Source organism: Panthera leo, chromosome B1, assembly GCF_018350215.1.
Source record: "Panthera leo isolate Ple1 chromosome B1, P.leo_Ple1_pat1.1, whole genome shotgun sequence".
In the NCBI taxonomy this organism is placed as follows: domain Eukaryota; kingdom Metazoa; phylum Chordata; class Mammalia; order Carnivora; family Felidae; genus Panthera; species Panthera leo.
The window spans coordinates 193,628,787-193,640,520 of NC_056682.1; the positions used below are offsets into that span (position 1 = coordinate 193,628,787).

Genomic DNA, 11,734 nt, shown 5'->3' on the forward strand with positions numbered 1-11,734 from the left:
AGAATGTGACTGCGTTTGGATACAAGGTCTTTAAAGAAATAATTATGTTCAAATAAGGTCATTAAGGTGGTTCCTAATCCAATCTGAGGGGTGTCCTTATAAGAAGAGGAAATCAGGACACAGGCCCGGAGGGAAGAACGTGGGAAGACACAGGATGTAGATGGTCATCAACAAACCAAGGACAGGGGCTTCAGAAGAAACCAGCCTGGCTCACACTTTCATCTCAGACTTACAGTCTCCAGAATTGTAAGAAGATAATTTTCTGTTGGTTAAGGACTGAGTCTGTGGCATTTTGTTAAGGCAGCCCTGGCAAACTAATAGACTCCCTTTCATCCTTCAGTGACTCTCAAATAAGAAGGGTAGAAGCACATCTGGGAATAAAAATGGTTGACCTCGTTTCTTTTAGAGAGAAAAACATGGGTCTTGGACTCATGATCTCTAAGTCTGATTCATTCATTCATTCATTCATTCATCATTCATTTTTTTGGTCTGACACTTATTACCTGTCTACCATGGCCCAGGCAATGTGCTTGCTCATTAATGGAATTCAAACCCATTCCTTGCATTTGAGAGTCCCCATCTAGCACAGGACCAGATATGGCATAGACTTCAGATGATGCCTTTCTAATGTATAATTCCTCCTGTTCCTTGTTAACAGAACCCTGATTTATTGGTGTTGAATAATATGATGGATGAACATTTGCCAGTTTCTCCTGTAGACAGGGGTGGTTACATGACTAGGGCTGGCTAAGAGAAGTCGTGGGGTATAGTGTGGTAACAACTGGGAGGAACATCTGGATCCTCCTTCTATGAAGGGTTTGTTGCCCAAGTGTCCAGGAGTGCTGGGAATGGACAACCTTCAGCTGTCATCCCCATCAGGGACAGCCTCAACTGAGGAGAACTGCCTTGCCCAAAGTCATGGTCTTCCCAAAGTGGTCACAACAGCGATTGATGATGGAATATAAAGTCCCGGTCATCTCAGACCAATAAGGACAACTCTAAAGAGCCATTATCTCTGGGGAGCTCTTCAAGGAATCAGCCAAAGCTGTTGTTGGACCTGCACTGAAGTTCCACTTTTTCTGTGTTCTAGTTCCTTCCACCTCCTTCCACAGAGTCAATTCCAGTGGCACACTTCAAACATCCTGCATGCTAAATCTTTCTCATGTGGCTCCTTCCACTATAAAAATATGGAATAAACTTTCCCCTTGCCCTTTCCCTTCTTCCTGCCTCAATGCACAATGGCTGGGGCTCCAGCAGTCATTTTGTAACCATAAGGCAACTTCAAGAATCAAAGCCACATGCTAAGGATTGTGGAGCAGAAATAAAAAAAGCAAAGACCGCTATCAACATCTACCAGTTACCCCTGTCCTGTTTACTTTTGGACGTCTCATTACATAATAAAAATAAAACTCTTGATATGCTTAAACCACTGGTTTTGGTGTTGGATTTCTGTCACATGCAACCAAAGATAATTCCCACTGATATCAAACATTAAACAAATTCTTATATAAATGATACACTTTTTTATTTGAGTGAGAATTAAAGTATTCAATGAGAATGCGTAAGTGGATATGAGTGGTGGTCAGGCAAAATTTTTCCGGAGGTGGTGCTGGGGGTGATGGGTGTTTCTTGAAGTTGGAAGGAGTTGAGTGCTTTCTAGAACTAAAGTAAGCCAGCTGCAAGTATCTAGAACAAAAAGGTAGGTATCACGTAGACAAGGGGTAGAAATAGAAGATTGGCAGAATTTTGAAGCTGGATGCCAGATGTTTTCAGCTTGCCCCTGACTTTATTCTCCAGCCTTCTTCACCCAGTTCTCTACCCTGGAAAGCCAATCATTGTGGGTTATATCATTGTGGAAAGTGAATGAGATCAGACAGAAGGGGGAGAAGGACATTAGGGTATTTATTTCCCAGTTCCCTGCCCGTGGTGTTCCCCAGGCTAGCTGTGTGGTTGTGTGTCCTTCTATCAGAGGTCACTGTTCTTTTTAAGGTGGTTTTCTCGCATGACTTTCTCCTTCTGGGCTACCAACCAAGAATCTGTGGATAGAGTTCAGGAGGCCTGTGAACTTTAATAAAGAAAGTAAAAATACATCTTTACACACACTAACTTCTAATGAAAATTTACCATTTCCTTTAATTATCAAATTAGACAACACATCACAATGGCATTAGCGATGCCTGTGGCTGCTGTCATAAATGTTTTCATATCACTTCACAGAAGATGCAGATATGTCCAACTATCTTTTATGTTCATCACTACCTTGAAATTGCAATTTATATTAGACCCACCACTAGATCTTGGTAGGTAATGCACTAAAAAAGAGGCATTTATATTGATATATGACAAACTTTTCTTATTTAAATATTTTATTCATCTTTTATTAAAATCAGCTTCTTTTGTAATTCTAAGTATTTTATCAAATTTATTTAAAAACATCATCTTGAGATGAGGTCTTTGGATGCCGCCAGACTGATAAAAGTTGAGGGGCCCAGCTCCTCTTTCCCCCCCATGTTCCACTGAGACTGATAGTAGTAACAGCTCCCCTCTCACTAGCCTGAGGGGCCTCAATACCCCACTACGCCTTTGTAAGTAATCCTTTTATTAAATCCTCCTTAATTTATCATGAGCCCAGCTTATCATCTGTGTCCTACTGGAACACTGACTGATATATTTCATAGAGACTTGGACTTATATAATCAAGAGTAGTTGTGAGACCTTAGGCAGGTCACTTGATTTCTCTGAGACTCTGTTTTTCTCATTTGTAAAATGGAGATAATACCCCAAACAATAAGATCAAAACATCTACTTTATTGTCAGGACAAGTCAATGTAATGTTTGAATATTATTTGACATTTTAAAAGTATTGCATAAGCCCTGTTTTTTATGTGTCAGCTTTCTCTTTCCCTTCTTTCCTCCTGTTCTGCTTGGCCAGCATGTTGGCAGGACCAAAATATACAGCTACTATCTGAAGATAGGGTTTGTTCCAGAAGATAATAGTACTCACGTTGCTTCTATTGATAAAGCTTCATGGAATGGGAAGTATTTAGTCTCCCCCTCTGTAATTTTTGCATCAAGTCTAGATGGAATAAGTTGTCATTAAAAAAAAAACCCAGAACAGGGGCACCTGGGTGGCGCAGTCGGTTAAGCGTCCGACTTCAGCCAGGTCACGATCTCGCGGTCCGTGAGTTTGAGCCCCGCGTCAGGCTCTGGGCTGATGGCTCAGAGCCTGGAGCCTGTTTCTGCTTCTGTGTCTCCCTCTCTCTCTGCCCCTCCCCCGTTCATGCTCTGTCTCTCTCTATCCCAAAAATAAATAAAAAACGTTGGAAAAAAAAAAAAAAAACAAAAAAACCCAGAACAGGGGCGCCTGGGTGGCTCAGTTGGTTGAGCGTCCAACTTTGGCTGAGGTCATGATCTCACAGTTTGTGAGGTCGAGGCCCATGTCAGGCTCTGTGCTGACAACACAGAGCCTGGAGCCTGCTTCAGATTCTGTGTCTCCCTCTCTCTCTGCCCCTCCCCTGCTCACACTCTGTCTGTCTCTCAAAAAATAAATAAACATTAAAAAAAATAAAAAAAAACCAGAACAATATTTCTCAAATAGGAGTAACATAGATACCATTTCCAAGAATATTTTACAAATAGTGATTTCCCTGTGTTCAATTATTTTCATTGTAATATTACTTAAATGAGTACAAGTAAATTGGATATATAACCTATTGCTTATAGTTCTTGTATAGCTATGAATCAAAAACAAATTTGCAAATTAAATACAAGAGATGCTATTAAAATGATAAACTGAGCATATGCTTCAATGTCCTTTTTCTACCCCAAATACATAGAATAAAATTAACCATAGTACTGCTGTAAAACAAGAAGGAGTACTCTCCATAGACCAGCAATTATAAAGAATTCCTGAAAGGTTTGAGGCAGATGGAATGTGAATAATTGATGAAGCCTAACCACTCATGAGGGGGCTTCCTCCCAGTTGGGAGTAGCTTCAGATACTTTGTCTAAATGCTGAGGATTGAACACTGGAGCAGGAGGGAGCTCTAGGGAACTCTTGGCAGTCAAGGTGACTTCTACAATACCATAGTAGGAGAGACCAGATGGCTTGCCCCCTCCCCCTTCCACCCACCACACACACCACACTTGTGAGGGCAGTGGCAGAAGGGTCTGTCCCTAGGCAGAAGAAGTACATGGAGACATTAGACCTGAGAGGCAAAATAGCCCCCTGAGTGGCTGCTAATACTCAAGGGAAAGGAGGAGTCTCCAGACCAGAAGACTAGATTGTAACCATCCCAGCAATACATTCTACCTTTGTTTTATCATCACTGGCAATAGGCAGTATAATCCAGCTCTCAAATAGACAAACAATCAAAAATACAAAGACAAGTGCAAAACCAAGACTCATTTAACACTTAATAAAGACAATCTAATAAAAGAGTGTCAACAAACTCAACAAACACAAGTTCTGAGAACTAAGGGAACCAAAAAAATATACCAAATATAGAGAGATAAAAGAGGACATTGCATTCGAATAAAGAGACTCAACTAAAGATCTTGGACAGAAGAGGTTGTTGAAATAAAAGGAACATGCAGTAGAGGTACTAATGGCAGAATGTACAGAACTGAGAACTTGTAGCTGCAAGATCTAGTTGGCAAAGTTTCTCAGAACACCAAGTAAGTGGCAAAAATGAAAACACAAAAGAAAAGCTAAGAAACTAGAAGAAATCAGAAGTTTCTCAGAGGGGTTCTGGAAGAAAAAAACACAGAATAGATAGAAAAAAAGTAGTAAAAAAAATAGAAGGAACATATCCAATTTGAGGAAGACATGTATTTTGAGATTAAAAGGGAATACTAGGGATTAGGCAGGAGGAATATAAAATGATCCACACTGAAGCAAATTGTAGAAAAATTCAGACCACCAAAAATAAATAGGAAATCCAAAAACCTTTCAGACAAAGGGGAAAAAGCACTTTTCTACAGAAGAATAACAATCATATTGGCAGAAGTCTTCTAATTCACAATGGATGTGAGAAATAAATATAACAGTATCATGAGCATTCTATACCCAGCTAAACTATTGTTCAATTCAAATGGGAGGACAAAATAGACACATTTCACTGACTTGGATATTTAACCATCCTTAAACTCTAACTGAAACAATTACTAAAAAATGCACCTGGCAAAATGAATTCAAAAGGAAGATGTGGGGTAAAAGAAAAAAAAAGAGGAAACAAAAACAGTAAAATATACTCCAAAGAATAAAACTGTTTTGATTAATAAAATACTGGATAAATAAATCTCAGATGATCTCAACATGGTATATGAAAGAAGACCAAGAATATGTGGAAATTTAAATTTTGTTTAGGTTTTTGTCTTATTGTGGAAGAAGCTACAGATGCCAATTAACTCTTGATATTGATTAGAAAAAAAAAACTACCCATAAACACGTGTGTTGGGAACTATGAATTCCCACATGGCACAAAGGACTTGCCTGAACACTGGGCTAAGAGATTTGACCAAATTTTAGCCTCGTTTCTACTTGCACTAAATCATCTCCCTAAAGTTAATCCCAGCCCCTGGGCTGAATCTTTGCTCAAGAGAACACAATGTTGCCAAACTGCAAAATGTACATTGCCCCAACCCACATTGCCAAACCATTTTCAGTAATTCTCCACTTACTCCTGTCTTGTAATTTTCCATTTTCCCTATAGTTCTCCCATCCTTCCCCCCACTGCCCCACTAATGCTTCTTCATAGCCCCCTTTTGTTCCTTTTCTGTTCTCTTTTTAAAAACTCAGTCACCTTGTCGTAGTTGGAGTTGAACCAAGTCTATAGTGGAATCTCTCTCCTCTACTGGAGTAATCTAAATAAAATCCGTCTTGTTGCCTTTAACAAGAGTCTGGCTCTGGTTTTCTTTGACAGTGTTAAAAGTTTTTGGGTGACAATTAGAATGGTAAAAGTAAAATGTGTAGTCTGAGTCTGAAAAGACCTCAAAGTAGGTCTCTCTGAGGAGGAGACATTTAAGCATAGAACTGAAGGATGAAAATGAGGCAGATTTGCCAGAAGCTGGGGAAAGAGGGTTTTAGGCAGAGGCCATAGTAAATGCAAAGGTTCAGAGTTGGACGAGTATTTAACAATCTGCAACAACAAGGAGGAAATAAATGTGAAAAAAGTAAAAAGTGAGCAAGAGGGAGAATAGTTTGAGGTAAAGATGGGGAGGGGGGCAGAGTGGCTCATAATCATGGGGCACCCACATTTCTGTCTGAAGCTCTGCAGTAATTCTGAGTTATGTCTCTCTCTCCCCACAGGCCAGGAGCTTGATGAAGACAAGGACTGTGTCTCTTCATTGATATTCCCCCGGCTCTTCACCCAGTAGCCAGCCCACAGTAAGTGCTCAATAAATGGATGGTTGTTCATTTCTGTCTTTTTTTTTTTTTTGGTGTCTCTCTCATAACATCTGTAACTCTGCCAGATTTAAGATTTAAAAAGAGAGAGAAGCAGCAGATGTCTTCTTATGTTTCTTCAAAGAGTCCTGAGGCAGTTTAGAAAAAAGGCTATATAGCTACAAGCACGTCCCCAACAAAAGGTCTAGGCTTTGAGAATGGAAGCACTCCTTAACGCTTAACTTGTCTCTGACCTTTCTTACTTCTCCCACCCCTATCTACCTAAACATACAGAGGGCACGTAGACCTGAGAAGCTGAAATACAGGCTCCTGAGTTTAAAATACTAAGCATCTTCCTGAAATATGTGCCCACACACTGCTTGTCATCCCACTGGGGCTGTCCCGCCAAACTGGAAGGTTGACTTATAAAGTTCTACAGCTTTTAGCCAGGATACAATTAGGTGCCAATGGGTGGGGGTGGATAATGAGTGACAGTCAGCTGGTCCTTCCACCTAAGAGAAGTTTCTCAAAGGACTCCTTGTTCCCTTTGATCAAACACAATGGAATGAACGCACAACCAACTTAATGGGTTTCTATTTTCTTGCAAGAAAGAAGCACCAGGAGAGGTGGCTTGTTATTTTTCTGAGCTCACTCAGATGGTATTATTGACTCGATTCACCTCACACAGGGCCAGGGAGATAGCCCTTCTCCCTGCCGTGAAGGACATGAACTTATTCTTTGAAAACTGAAGTCTTCCCATATCTGACTCTGGAAACACTCAAAGATGTGACTGACGTGGCTTTGCATTCTGTAGGTAGTCTTCTAATTCTGTGGAGAGAAATCTTCTGGGTCTTGAGGAAATCTAGAGAGGTAGGCAGGGCTCCTTTTGTTTAATTCTCTCCACACTAGAGGTCAACGTTGTGTAAATCTTGAAGCCCATGAATGCCCCAATCTCAATTCACATAGAAGGTGATGCAAACGTTTGAGCAGAGAGGCCTCTTACCTGGGTGTTTTAAAAACAAAAATGTTCTTTGGATGATTCTGAAATACTCCCATAATTAAAACCCTCACTTTTTAAATAAAAGAACATATATCCATAAGGATCCATATATCTTTAAATAAAAGAAAATATATCCATTTTTTTTCCTTGAGTTTAGTGTGTGTGTGTGTGTGTGTGTGTGTGTGTGTGTGTGTGTGTTTGAGGAGTGTAGGTATGGAGATGGGTTCTAATTTGTGTTTCTCAGTTTTTTTTGGAAGGCAGTTTTGAGAGGCACTGATTCCTGAGAGAAGCTGATTTTTTAAACTTCCTTACTCATCCTCTTAAGAGTTGGTTTAGACATATCTTTCATGAAGCCTTTTCTGATTCACCCAAGTAGACTGATCCTTGTTCTGTACCTTAAATGAATATTTATTAAGGTGGTTATAACCCTGTTGAGTATTTATGCTTATATCTCTCTCCCTGTCCATAAAGACCTTCTATATGAACTTGGGTAGATTCCTTCCCCCTCTATAACCCTAGTTGTCTGTAAATGTTTGCTAATTAAATGAGATTGAACGGGTGGAACAATAACTTCTAATCCAGGGATCATTGATCCTCCCGACATTTACAAAGGCAATAACTAGCATTCACCAGCCATTTCAATATTAAATAGTTTTAATGAATATCAAATGTCTGCCACTAAGGGTTTAGCTCTGGTTACATGAAATGCTTCTTTGTTTGGTGGTGATTTTATTAACTCTGTCCTAATACTGCTGTCAATGGGATATTATTGGCTATAAGTGAATCAATAAAGAATTTATTACTTAGTCAATAGGGTTTTATTTCCTGGTAGACAAAAATCATTGAAAACATTATACCTTTGTGGGGAAAATAAAACAATAAAAAGAAATGGGCAACTAGAGCTTTGGGGGGCACATCGTCGTATAAAATCTACACCGGAGCGTGGGCAGGAGCTAGGTAGGAGTGGTTTCTCTGCAGAGCATGTTAAATAAAGCCAGGCAAAGGGGACTTCTGGATTCAGAGAACAGTAGACGCCTCTTGATTTCAGAACTTCCCCACACCCACCCCAAAGGGATACACACAGAGACAACAAAGAGAGCAGTTAAAAGTACACACGATCATGCCTTTGGCATTACTAGGAGACAGAGGCCCCATGGCCTTTCAATTACCTAGAAGTAGAGGAGATGGTGAATTCCAACACAGGCTCTGCCTGTGGGTGAGAGAGTAGAAAAGAGATATGTAGAGAATAGCAGAGAACCTATATAAAGCGTAAATAACTCCAGAAATGGAAATTCCAACATTAAATGCTGAAAGCAAACAAACAAACAAACAGGCAGCAACTTGGATGTTCAGAACACTGAATACAGGGAAGGGTTTTGAATGGGTAAGAAAGTGGAAAAGCAGAGTTTGAGAAGTATTACTTCTGGGAAAGATACAGATACGTGGAGAAGGGGTGTTGTTCCTTAGAGACAAATTGGTGAAGGAAATAAGTAGGAAAGATTAAGAACTCTCCAAGAGAAATTAATTAGCCTTCCTTTCTCCACTCCATCATCACCAAAATCATCTATAGAAGAAACTGCACAGAAGAGGGGAGAACCATCATAAAGGGGAGTTTTTAAACAAAGAACTCTGATCATAAAAGAAACAAGAATCTAGAAAAGTAGAACCACAGTCATACAAAGCTACTGTAAAAAATTAGAAAATGAATATCAAAGTATGATTTCTCCTTTGTAGATTCCTGCTGATGGACATTCTTATCAGGAAATTCAACTAAAAAGCAGAAGAATAAACACAACAGATTTTCCTGGTCTTCTTGAATTTTTATAGAACTGTCTGATGTGGTTCCCAGCAGATACAGGAGACATATAGATATAGACGTAGATAGATATAAGACAATTTTATCATAGACATGGAAGGCAAAGAGACTTAACGGGAGGCAGGTTTTCTGCACTTCACTCAAAGTGATGCAATGTCATCACCAACAGACTGGGATAAGTTCCCGTGCCTGTGACGTAATACACAGTGTCACCACCAGGAAGGCTATACAAAGAGATATAGTCAAAAACTTCTGCCAAGAGCTGAGAAAAGACTATTTCAACCAGAAGGCAGAGCAAGTGGAGAGGTCCTGAGTTGGAAAAGGCACCAAGTCATGCTAACGCAATACATAGATCAAAATGAAATTCGAAAAAATGTTCAAGGGATCTATGGGAAGGCAGGAAACAGAAAAGGGTACTAAACAGAGTGAATAGGCAAAAAAACAAACAAAAAATATATGGCAGGTGCAAGCTTTAACATATTCATAGTTAAAGATAATATTCTCATAATGACAAATTGTAGATGGAGGACAGATCAGTTCGGGTATTGGGGAGGGCTGGGAGTGGGTATATTGCCAAAGGGGAACACGGGAGGTCTTTGTGACAGGGAATAGTTCTGTATCTTGATTGCAGTGGTGGTTACAGAAACGCACACATGTGAGCAGTGATGTGGAACTGAACACACATCATGCCAGTGTCAACTTCCAGTTTCCTATGCTGCTGTCATCTTATAAGCCGCAACTACAAAGGGAAATTGGGTCAACATGAGATTTCTCTGCAATATCTTTGCAGCTCTCTGTGAATCTATAATTATTTCAAAATAAAAAGTGAAAAATAAATTTAAAAACATTTAAATGGGAAGGGAAGAGAGGTGGTGGGAAGTAGGATAAATCTTTTAGGTGTAAGAGGAAACCTTTTAAAACTGACATAGAAGACAGTAAAGTAGAGAATTAGTGGAATTATAAAAAGTATGAAAACCGAAAGAACTACTAGGTGAAAAATGAAAATTTTTGTACACACTAAAGAAAAAAAGGACAAGACACCAAATAGAGAAGGAAACACAGTAAATATAATATATGCATATATCATGATATAAGTTAGTAAGAATAAGAAATGACAGGTGTTGGTGAGGATGTGCAGAAAAAGGAACACTCTCACACTTTTGGGAATGCAAACTAGTGCAGCCGCTCTGGAAGACAATACAGAGGTTTCTCAAAAAGTTAAAAATAGAACTACCCTATGATCCAGCAATCGCATCACTGGGTATTTATCAAAAAATTACAGAAACACTAATTCAAAGGGATACATGCACCCCTATGTTTATTGCAGCATTAGTCACAATAGCCAAACTATGGAAGCAGCCCAAGGGTCCATCGACAGATGAACAGATAAAGAAGATGTGGTATATATATATATATATATATATATATATATATATATATATATATATATACATATACACACACACACACACACACACAGTGGAATATTATTCAGCCATACAAAAGAATGAACTCTGGTCATTTTCACCAATATGGATGGGCCTAGAAAGTGTAATGTTAAGCGGAAGAAGTCAGTCAGAGAAAGGCAAATATTGTATGATTTCACTCATATGTGGAACTTAAGAAACAAAACAAAGGAAAAAGAGAGAGACAGAGAGACCAATCAAGAAACAGACTCTCAACTACTCTCTGTTCTACAGAGAACAAACTGGCGGTCACCAGCGGGCAGGTGGGTGGGGGGATGGGTGAAATGTAATATGTAGTGTCTGGGTTAGCAGCACACTCACCACGATGGACACCGGGTGGTGTCTACAATTGTTGAGTCACTATCGTACTCCTGAAGCTAATATAACACTGTGTGTGAACTACAATGAAATTAAAAGGAAAAACTCAATAAAAAAATAATATGAGGCAAGAAGACAAAACTGAAAGCAAACATCTTAATCACATGAACAAATATGAATGGGCTTAACTCACTAGGAAAAGGAAATTCTCTCAAATTGGTTTATAAAGCAAAATCCAAGTCTATACTATATTCAAGGAACACTTTGTAAATGAGCGATTCAAAAGAACCACAGAAGCAGGGATGACAAAGCTTTAGCAGGGCAAATGGGAACAATCAGAGGACGTGCCAGTCGTCTCTTCTGCGAGGAGAAGGCGGCTCTGGAGCAGGCTGCCTGGCTGCGAATTCCTGCTCATTCCTCCCCAACCTTCCTTCTGCCTCAGTCATGGTGTCCCAGCTCTTCCTCAGAAATCTCCAATACTCTTCCTCGTCGGTGCTTACTGCCTGAATCACTCCTTCTCGGGGTACCCGCTTGGTTTGCGTCTCCCCTTTTTCGTATTTCTTCCCTCAAGTCTCCTCATCAGAGAGGAAATACCTAACCCCTAAGTAAAATGACCCCCCTCACACTGAAATATAAAATAGCCCTCTTCCTTATCACCACGTGACACATGGCGTGTGTCAGTCGGCTCGGGCTGCTATAACAAAATACCACAGACGGGCTGGCTCGAGCAACATATGTCGTATTTCAAG

General features: G+C 39.8%; 1 long non-coding RNA gene across 1 annotated transcript; it reads right to left on the reverse strand.

Annotated features, from left to right (window-relative positions):
* Nucleotides 1-1,883: 1,883 nt before the first annotated feature.
* Nucleotides 1,884-3,137, reverse strand: LOC122217242. The gene is made up of 2 exons (XR_006201359.1): nucleotides 3,005-3,137; nucleotides 1,884-2,036 (listed from the first exon to the last, which is right to left on the reverse strand). It is a non-coding gene; the product is annotated as an uncharacterized LOC122217242 (long non-coding RNA).
* Between the last annotated feature and the right edge of the window lie 8,597 nt (nucleotides 3,138-11,734).